The following is a 10,965-nucleotide window of genomic DNA, read 5'->3' on the forward strand; positions in this document are numbered from 1 at the left end:
TCATTTTTTACAGAACGTGAACGTGCTCCAAGGCTAATCTATTCAGAATGAAGATATTTGGCTTTGCTCCTGATCAGTCTGTGATTAAATACTCCCTACAGAACGCCTCTTCTGTAGAAGTGAGATTAATTCATTTCTCTGTGGGTGTTAAGCTGCTCACATATGGAGTCCAAACTGTGTCAGGAATTGGTCGTGTACCCTTTGTGTCGTGGGGTGTCAGCTCCTCTGGCGGACTGCAGAAGAGTTGCTCTAGAAGTGGCTAGTGGTTGGTAGTTCGCAATGAAGGTTCATTTTTTGGGTTGTACCAGACTAGTTTGGAGGTTTTAATTCCCAATTTCTCATGGTCTATTCCTGGGCTTTTTCATGCTAAATACTATAGATGAGCGTTTTTTTTTTTTTGTTTTTTTTTTTTTGTTTGTTTGTTTGTTTGTTTTTTCCTCTTTAAAGGGTATAAGAAAAGGGAGAAGTCCAGAAGTGGCCACTGAGAGGATCACAAATAAAGCTCCTTCTTACAATCTGTTATTGGAGTAAACAACGCTGTACTCTATTACACAGCATAGATATCCCAGCTCATTTTTCGCAGCCTGTACCTAATTCTTTTTCACAGAGAACTTGCTAGATGAAAGAACCAAGACAAGGCCTTTGTAGATAAGCTCAGCAGGGAGCTCTGAAGCTGCGAAAGAGACACACGATCCAAATTCTTGCTCTGGTGCATTTGCAGCAGACCACACTGCCTCCTGTGTGAGAAGAAGAGATGGTGCACTGCAGCTTTCCACCTTCCTATTACCTTCTCCAACTACAGAGATGTTGGTTTTCAAGCTTGTTCCCTTTGCTTAGACACTGCCTGTTATTTCTGACAGCATTTTTAAGTTTTTGCATTTGTTGAAGCCACGTGGAAGAATAAAACCTTTTCTTCTCTGAGTGTTAAGGTCATTCTTTCTCTTTACATTTTGAGAAAAAGGAAAGTAGCAAGGGAGAAATGGAGCTCTGTGATTAACAGGTGCTGGGACCTTCTTCAGAATTAAAAAATGGTAAAATACATAAAAGCCATAGCCCCTCACTGCCTTCTTGACTGTGGTATGAGTAGAGAGCAGGGCACACACAGCGCTGCTGCTGCTGTCCCGTGAAGCTCTGGTTATTCTGGCACAAAGCATGAAACACCAACAACATGGCAGCATGCTGAGACAGGGAGATTTGGTGTTTGTGTTGGTGCTGAAAACCTCCCCTTTAGGAAAGCAGCAGTTTTCCAGGTGAAACAAAAACAAAAAGCACAAAACCCAGCAGAACAAAACACTCTCCCTGCCTTAGATTATAACATGGTACCATGGAGTGCTATCATTCCCTCCCAAAGATCACAGGGCCTAGCGTGCCTAGTCTTGCATTTTTCTCTGTACCTTCCTGCATAGGCTCTGCAATTATTGAAGCATTCTGTTTTTAAAAGAAGCACCTGGAAGTATTTCTCCGCTTAAATAAGCAAACAGTGTTTGTGAGAAGCCCAGCACTCATCGAGTCCACTTTACACGAGTAAAATGCATATGTCAGGGATGAATAATTTTGCAGCAGTAATGAACATAACACTTGGCTCTGATACAGCATTATCCACATGAAAAGGGAAAGTATTTCAAGCCTACACTGTGATACAGTGAAGACTCAGGAAGAATGATGAGTCCTGACGAAAATGCCTTGAAGAGGTCTTTTATAGATGGGAAATATGTCTCCATGATCACGTTTCATAGCCTATTACCAGAGCACACTCAGCTTCAGACACTGCAGGGATCTACAATTATATAAGGTGACCAAAGAGTCTCACACTCATTTGCACCACAAATGGGGAGAAGCTTTTCAGACTGAACAAATGTCTTCACACGTTCACACAGCTCCTCTTCAGCTGAAGCTGTGTTCAGCTGGGAAGCAGGGGAGCAGTGTTCTTAATTACAGACTGAGAGATGGGTAAAAAGATCACACTTCAATTTTAAGCCTTATATTGCAGAGTACAGGCTCTTGACACCACAGAAATGAAGATTTGGGGGTCCAGAGCTCTCCGAGGCTAATCATGCCTTCCACTGACATTCTGCCTTTTGGAGCAAATGATACTGTCTAGTGAGGCAACATTTCAGCATGGCAGGGCTAGGACTGCAGAACCTGTTTGTGTTTGTTAGGCACCCTGCGGCACAGCCAGTGAGGGCATGCATACACTGCAACCCAGATGCAGCTCCAGAGCCCAGGTTCTGTCCATTCCCTCTGCCCTGGGCGTTCACACCCTGACATGAATCCTTGGTTCAATAAATGAAAGATAATACTTCTGCTACTTTTTTACGCACTTCTTATCAAAAGAGATTCCAGTGGGTTATGTAGTATTTACAGCCCTTGACACAGATTGTTGGTTAATTCACAGCCCGGTCCATTGTTTTCTTTCTATTTGTTACCTGAATATAAATACAGAATTCTATGCATAAACTTCTTTCCTTGTCTCTCCTCCAAATATTTTCTCCAAAATACTGTAGTAACCTGAATCACCCAGAAAGCCCCTGTGAATATTTCATTTGGAAGACTCTCCAGTCCTTTGACCATTACAGAATTTCCTGTTGATACCAGTGGGGTTCACGGTCTACTCCCAGTTAGGGATGTCTGTGATTTATGGAGTTCTTAAGACAAAGAGCACTCCTTCACTTGTTTGCAATTTGCTTGCAAAATTCACTTCCCAGCACTCCCATGCACAGTACTGTCCTCATCCTGTGCAATTTGGGAGACGAGTCCATGAAATGTATGGTGAACTGAAATTAATATACATATGTAATACAGATTTTCTTGGGAGCCTTTCAAAGCAGCTGTGCAGTCACCCACATCTCAAGATGGCATGTAAGCCTCAGCACATTTTCATCGATATCCCTCCTTACACGTTTGGCTTTCAGAACAGGCTTGTGAATAATGCGTGGCCCTGTTTCCTGTCCTATTGAGGTAAAGCTTCTCAGAATATCCAAGGAACAATAATGTGGTATTTCTTGATTACCTAAGCACATATATGTGCAGACTAATGATGTTTTTTAAAGCAGCCAGTGGTTTTTCGCTTGCTTAAGGAACTTACATCACATAGAAATGTAATATTGCTTGGAAGCTGCTGGCCACAGTGCTTGCTTCTTCTGTCAGCTGGAGAGGCTGAGATGGAGCCCATGGGAAGCTCCTGTGCCTGGCACTGCTGGCTCTGCAAAACAGATCCATCCTCTCACGGGTTCTTCAAAACAAAGGCAGTTCCTACTCATTGAGGCAGTAGCTACTTGCACTTTGTGGCACAGCATGCACCATGTAAGAGAATATTTTCTGACAGTAGTAATATTAATAATAAAAAGGAGGATAATCACAAGATCCTTCCTTTCTTAGTGAGCACGGTTGCTAATCTTTGTTGAAACTGGTCTCTCTCAGATTCCATTGGCTGTGGGACTATTTCGGTAGGGAAAAGGAGGCTGAGTCAGCGCAAGATAAATCCTGCTTTTACTGATCTCCTTGCCAAATAAAAAAAAAAAAGAAGAAAAAAATCTCCAAAAAGCTGTTATTTTAAAAGGGAGCCTGTTAGAAACATATCAAGACTGAGGCACCTCAGATGAAGTTGTGGAGAAATCACAGATGCCATCAGACCTGAGTCCAATTCACAGTACTAAGCACATTGTCACTAGTCTCAAAATATTTTGCTCTGTTATGCAGCCATTTGTCTAGAATCCCAGAGTGCTTTATAAATATTAAAACAGAACAAGATAAGCTACGTTAACCACTTTTTACAGATACAAGAATTTGTCAAGGAGAATATCAGCAGCTCTTCTTAGTCATAGGCAGCTCATGACACAACCAGGATTTGGAGTTGTACTTTAGTGCCTGGTTCCATCTTTTAAGCACAAAAATTGCTTTGCCCTGTTCATTAGTTTCTTTTTGCAGTATCAACTAGCACTTAAAACAGCTAAGTGGATTTTCTTTTTAAAATGTATGAGGATCACAGAGGAGGAAGATAGAGTGCTTAAATTTTGGGTTGTCTCCTTTTTGAGCTTTGTGATGCCACCACAGTTTCTTTATGAAGCTCACTTGGTCATGTTTCCATGTTACATTTAGAAACATTAATTTGTTCCTGGCTCGCTGCTGACTGATGGATAGAAAGGGAGAAGGGTAATATGTGGAGGTTTGGTTGCTCTTCAGCTCTGCCAGGAAACTTCTAAAGCTCCTTACAGGCAGCTTAAAGACAGAAAGGTTGGTCTTAAAGGATTTATTCCAACATTGCAACTGATCATTATCTCCTCAGAACAAGCTGCCCTCTAAAAAGGCAGTGGAAAACCATACAGACAAAAAAAAAAAAAAAAAAAAAAAAAAAAGTATGAGCTCCAAGATCCTTATGAATTTGGCTCCACCTTCTGTACACAATGAAAATAAACGTGAGTTATATTGTGCCTTCAGTGTCAGTTAAGTTTTTTATTTCATTTTACATTTCAATTTCATAAATCCTACATTGGGATGGTCTTACAGTATTTTGTGATCTATTATTTCCCTGTATTGGTGCTTAGCCTTTTAAGACATTCGGTTCCAAAAGATGGAACAAATCCATTCTTTTTTAAAGAAATACGGCTATTTCCAGTTTTCATAACACTAAGTAATATAGTGTGAAAGTAATGCAGTCTTAAAAAAAAAACAGCCCTTAAATTTTAGTAGGGGTCTTAGAATGACTAAACATGTTATTATTGAAATAGAACAAGATTTCAGAATATGTATGTATGAACATTTACTGATGAAAAATACTTTATTACAGAATAGAAAATTAGTCATACAGTAAGCATTGTGCTATTGATGTTTAGAAAAAGTGAAAGGTTTTGACATAAATTGTGATACTTCTTATCCAGGCTTTACAAACAGCAACTGACTTGCTGTGGTAGTCTTTGAAATCTTGGAGAGATTGATGTGTTTTCTACATTTAAGTGAACTGAGGGGCAGAAAGTTTGTTTGTTTTGGCTGTGTTGGGAAAAACAACAGTGAAAAAATAAATCTCATTTTTTCTATCCCGTATTCAGAATATCCAATGAATATTGAAGTCTAACCCAAAGTAATTTTTATCCAGAAGTTCATCCAAAATGAACATTTTATTTATGGTAGTCTACAAATCATTTAATATTTGGAATAGAGTTCTTTTTTTTTCTACCGCTTTCTTCATAAAACAAAACAAAAAAGAAAACAAAACCAGAGGACTGTTTATAGCTTATTATTTCATACATATGAATTTAATTTTATTTTTCTGTTCACCACAAGATTATAAAATGTTTGTGGGCAGCTTCTTTAAGAGTATCCAGTTCATGCGCATTTAGCTGAGTAAACATATTCACTTACCTGCAGACATTTCATGTTGGATATTTTAAAGTCTTCATCCCACATGACTGCCATGGAAACAAAGAGGACTGGCTTTTCTCTCACTAAGTTTTTTTGGGATGCAGACAAGGAATTTATAATCTTGTGAGAGAATGGGCCTGAAATACATTATTTAACCAGATTTCTGACAGAGGCAGGGTGCCTAGGATATTCCTGACTGGACAGAGGCACACCTGGTGAGTTTCTTGATGGCATCGCAGGACTGTCTGAGGGTATCAACATTTCAAGGCTTCCCTCTTATTTTCCAGTCTGTCCCCATTTTTTGTACCACTGCATATATGCCAGCCAGAATAATTTGAGGAACATAATTGCTCCTTTTGTTGCATGTCTGCAGGATTAGCAGCATTGTAGACATGAAAGGGTCTGCAAAGAGCTGAACATCAAGAAACCTTACGTAAAATCAAATAAGTGTTATTAATAGGGATGACAGCTGGTAAAAATACAAACTGATTAAAAAATACTACTGATTAAGGGGTTTCCCAGAAGAATAGCTATGGGAAAACAACTGGAAAATTCATGTACTGAAATCAGCAGTTTCTGTTTTTAATAAGATTTTCCCAGAAAAGAATAATCTGTGAGTCCTTTTCCCAGATGGTAAAGAACACCAACTTCAGTAGCCTGCTCTGAATTTAAGTGTATTTGTTTAATTTCTCAGAAATTTTAAAACTGAAAAGAAAGAAAGAAAGAAAGAAAGAAAGAAAGAAAGAAAGAAAGAAAGAAAGAAAGAAAGAAAGAAAGAAAGAAAGAAAGAAAGAAAGAAGTCATTATGAATGTATCAGCAATTCAGTGGCATGTATGAACTAGGCATAAAGAATGCAAAAATCCCTGACTTGACAGTTCAGGCTAGAAAGTGCTTGTTAGCTATTGCTAACCCTGTTGAACAAGCATGAATGATGCATAAGGAAAAAGCATCACATAAGAAAAAACAAAATCTTTCAGTTATTAAACTGTAACACAAACAACATTATATCAAAAGCATTCTAAAACTGCACAAACTAAAATCAGCAGAATAAGCTGAGGAAAAAATAGTTGCAATGTACTGAGCATTAAAAGAAGGATTAACTTCTATATGTAAACTTTGAATAATAAAGCACAGCAACTTTACAGCTACAGTGTCTGAGATGGCATTCAAAAGAAAAATCCTTTTACTCGCCCTCTTAACACTAACACTGGTATATTATCCATAAGCATAGCTCCTGAAAATGTGATTACACTGAAAAAACAAGATGGGTACCAACAATCTCATGCTGTTCCATATTTACAAAATCTTTTCAGAGGATAGGAATGTAACAATTAATTTATCATAGTCAACAAAGATTCTATCTTGCAAATTAATGTCTGAAAGCTAAGCAGAAATTCGTAGGCAAAGCTAGTCAGATGTTAACACCTATGTTAACACAAGTGATGATGTTAACACAAGTATCCTTAAATAAGTGAGTGCTTGTTAGGTTGATTTATGTGTTATGAACATAGGTCCTACTTTACACACATGGAACAGAGGTGCACATCTCCTAGTGTCTGACCCATAGCTTTCCTTCTATGATTACAGAGCTTTGTCATTTGCTGAACCTATGCAATATTCAGGCAGTGCTTGCAGTGCTTGGCTTGATGTGGTGCTGACATCTGCACTGTTTAGGCTGTGCTGCCCAAAGCCCACTTCTCACTCTAGCTCTGTCAAAAACTAGAGGTTCCCCTACCACCGTCACATTCTGCCATATTTTTGGAACAAGTCATTGCCAGGCTTCCAACAGTTCTTCCCAGCCGAGGCCAGTCTTGCCCCAGCAGCGATCAACTTGCTTGCAAACCCTGCTGAGGCTGTAAACTTCAAAATTATATTTTTCCAAGCTGAAGGAAAAAAGACACATCTTCTGTTTCTGCAGAGAAAGCTGCGTTATTTTGGAAAAAAAATATATAAATTAATTAAAAAGTTCATCAATCAAAGAAATAATTCAGACAGAAAAAAAAGTGACAATATTTACAGAATGCTCGTAGAGTTCTGTTTGGACCAGACTTTGAGCCCTACACTCTGTTGTTAAAACTGCCAGTTTTATTCTGGTTTTCTTTGACCATGCCCAGAAACGCTGGGAGTAGAATTAAATCTCTCCCGGGGGAGCTCTCCTTCATGCAGAGAATGACAAGCCAAAGAAACTGTCTAATGACTGAGAGATGGTATTGTATTAGTGCTGCTAGCAATTTAATACCACATACAGAAGCAATCCCCATGGGAAAAAACATAGTTTGACTTCTCTTCACCCAGCTAAGCACTCAAACCACTGTCTGAAAGTGAGGTTTTCACCTTGCAAGTATCTTTTTTCCCTGCTGTTTTCAATAAGCCTCAATTTCACTTCAGAATCTCATATTTTCAGGCAGAAAAGATTATACATAGTATATATAATATTTGATACATATATGTAAATATCTTTGGTATATGTATATATATGAATTTATTTTGTGGTCAAAAGTGAAATTTGGGTAACCAGTATAATAACTTTAGCTAATTTTTAAGGTATCACTAACTGAAAAATATAAGGCAGAAATGCAAAGACTTTCACAACTCAGTGTGACAAGGATGATTTTATGCTTTTGGAAATTCAGGATCCAGAACACCAACAACTTACTTTTCTTAACATCTTTATCAAAGATACCCTTAAAAATGGGGTAAGTATTAATAGCATGATGTTAAAGAAAACATATTTGTATCTGACAACTTCCAGTGGGCACAGCACAAGCTGATACAAACTACATGAGAACTGAGAACTCTTTGCTGCCCACTGCACGCTACTGCATGGGAATTGTGAGATTACTGCGTTTCAGATAAACTGTTTTAGTCCCTGTTTATACATCTCTGGGTAAATTCCTTTTCTGAAACCTGAAAAGTAGTCAAAGTATGAAGCCAGCTAAGCTGGTTAGTGTAGAAGAAACTGCTAGAAATGCTTACTAATAAAGGAAGATCATGATTTGCCAAATGAGCCAGCAAATGAGGGATAATCCTCAATGTAAGAATGCAACACAGAATGAAAACTGCAAGGAAAATGCTAAAACTGAAGTAAAATCTCTTTGGATTATTTCATGAAGCATAAGGCACAGATGACTTTATGCATTCATTTAGAGTGATGCACCTGCATGATTTTTTTTTCTTTCTGTGATTTTTTTCTTTACTTATTCAACTATTGTTCCCTGCTCTCCATCACCATTTGATTTCAGTAGGAATTCTACATCAAGAACAAATAGGGTCTCTACTATCCTTTTAAATGGAAATGTAAAAGTCTCAGTGTGAAACTGTAAAAGTCCTTGACATGCAATCTGATTGACCTGCAGACTACATCTGAAAAGTGCTGGCATAAGTGTTACAAGGCTTCCATAAAAAGTCTCACTTCTACCTCTGGTCTCTGCTGTAACAACTCACTGTAACTCACTGTAAGTTTTAAAAAAAATAATTTTGCCCCGATGGTGGATATCTCCACATTTAACAAAGGACAAGTGATTGAGAATTAAGTACATATTGCATATAGTTACTCTGAATATTCTTGAAATCTCATAAAATCTAGGGAAATGCATTTAAGATGATATGTACTTAAAAATGGGGGGAAACATCTTTTGGCCCAGCAGAGTTGTCTAAAACATAATGTTTCTTTTATTCTGGATGTTGTCCTGAGGAAGGTTTATTCTCATACACTTAAGATTTTCAACTTAGAGCTGAAAAAGGCAATGAAGAAACGAACAACAAATATAGCCTGTCTTATTCTTGAAGTTACCAAGAGTATGCAGGAAAGCAATGAGCCTTGTGGATCAGATTTGTAAAAGGATCTTAGCACTGCACTGCGAATCAGTCTGATCACAAAAATAAAAAATACCCATCCTCTCTTTCTCCCCTCTGCCTCCCAAAACTATTCAAATTCCTTTTTTCTCTTAGAAGGACGCTTTCCTTACACAGATGAAGACATCAAGCAGCTTCATGCTCTCAGACCAGCATGACTGTATGCATTCACGGCAGGAAGCAATTAAGGAACTTCTCAGAAAATTAGGTGCCTCCAGATACAGCAACTGCTGACTTGGAGCTGCTGGGCTATTGCAACGGGATAGAAAGCCCTAAAACATAATTCAGCACCAGAAACTTGCGTGTCTTCAAGCCGAATTTTTATCTTAATTCTGTATGTTACGCTGAACTGTTAATTAGTGATTTTACTACATGCTTGTATTTTCTGTGCAGCTCCACAAAACAAGTTTTCAGATTGATATTAGACACAATTTTTAATTTATGCCAAGAAGAATAACTGCTACTGGGCAAAATGCGTGATGGATTAACAGCCCAGTCCTAAGCAGGGCTTAAATTTTGGTGGCTTGAAAGAGTATCATCTGCAGTCACAGCAAATTAACCTGTCTGACACCGAAGGGCAGCACATATGAGTCTCCATATTGTCCTTACTCAGATTCGGACCACATCTAAACATAATAGAAGTACTCAGAAAAAAAAGTACTCAGAAAAAGAAAAAAAGGAAGGAAAAAAAAAAAAAAAAGCACACTATAAGTCACTAATAGAACGTTTAAAAAATATTTTTCATTTCGAGAAGGTTTAATGCGTGGCAATATCATATTAAATAATTTAAGAATGACAGATAACGTATGATTTTACTCAACAGTAAGGCTTAGCAAGAAAGAGGAAGATTGGAAAAGGAGGGCTGTGGAGGCTGACTCTTCCCCCGCATCCCGCTAGAGGGAGATGTGAGATAAAGGAGCACCTCGCTCACCCACGGGTGCCTAGAGAGCCTCTGCTCACAACGGGCTCTGCTACGTGAAGACTGGGATCCGATTTACTGGGGGTGAAGGCAAACTGTGAGTCGAAGAACGGATTTCGCAGCACCTGTAAGAATGCATCCATTGTGGCTGGGATAGTGAATCTTCTTTATATTAAGCCACATCATACTGAAAGGCCCCTTCACAGCCTGTTTCACTGCTCCCTTGTACCTCCATCAGCTCATGCATATTCATAAAAACAAAAACTGTATATATTACATTATTACACATTAAAAACAATATGTTTTTAAATAAATCTATGCCTAAAAAAGGTGGATGAAAGCAAGGATTAACTGTAAAAGTTATAAAGATGTCACTTGGACATCAGAAGTTTGGGTTCATTCTGGCTAATCTTGTCTCATTTCAGGAATGAATAGCTGAGAATTTGAAACCTAGCAAGTTGGAAGGGTTTTCACCTGAAACAGTAACGATTCTTTCCAGGTTTTTAACATCATGGCCTGTAATACATGCTTGCCATTACATTTTCAGTCTTTGAAAAAATGATCAATCAAGCTCAGGTTTGGTTTTATTTTTTCCAGTGACTATTCTTAAAGATAAATTACAGGAATGTTCACTTTTCTGTCTATCAGCTTGGAACATATGCAAAATAAATGAGCTTTCATCAAGAGCAGTACATACATCTCAGAAGCTCAGATTTTATTTTTTCCTCTTTTACCGGAATTTCTGCATCATATATTAAATATAAAATGTAATGTGATTTGACTAGCATCCCATAGTTTTCAACTAATTAACTGTCATTTATTGCCTTCCAGG

Source organism: Meleagris gallopavo, chromosome 2, assembly GCF_905368555.1.
Source record: "Meleagris gallopavo chromosome 2, MGAL_WU_HG_1.1, whole genome shotgun sequence".
Lineage (NCBI taxonomy): Eukaryota > Metazoa > Chordata > Aves > Galliformes > Phasianidae > Meleagris > Meleagris gallopavo.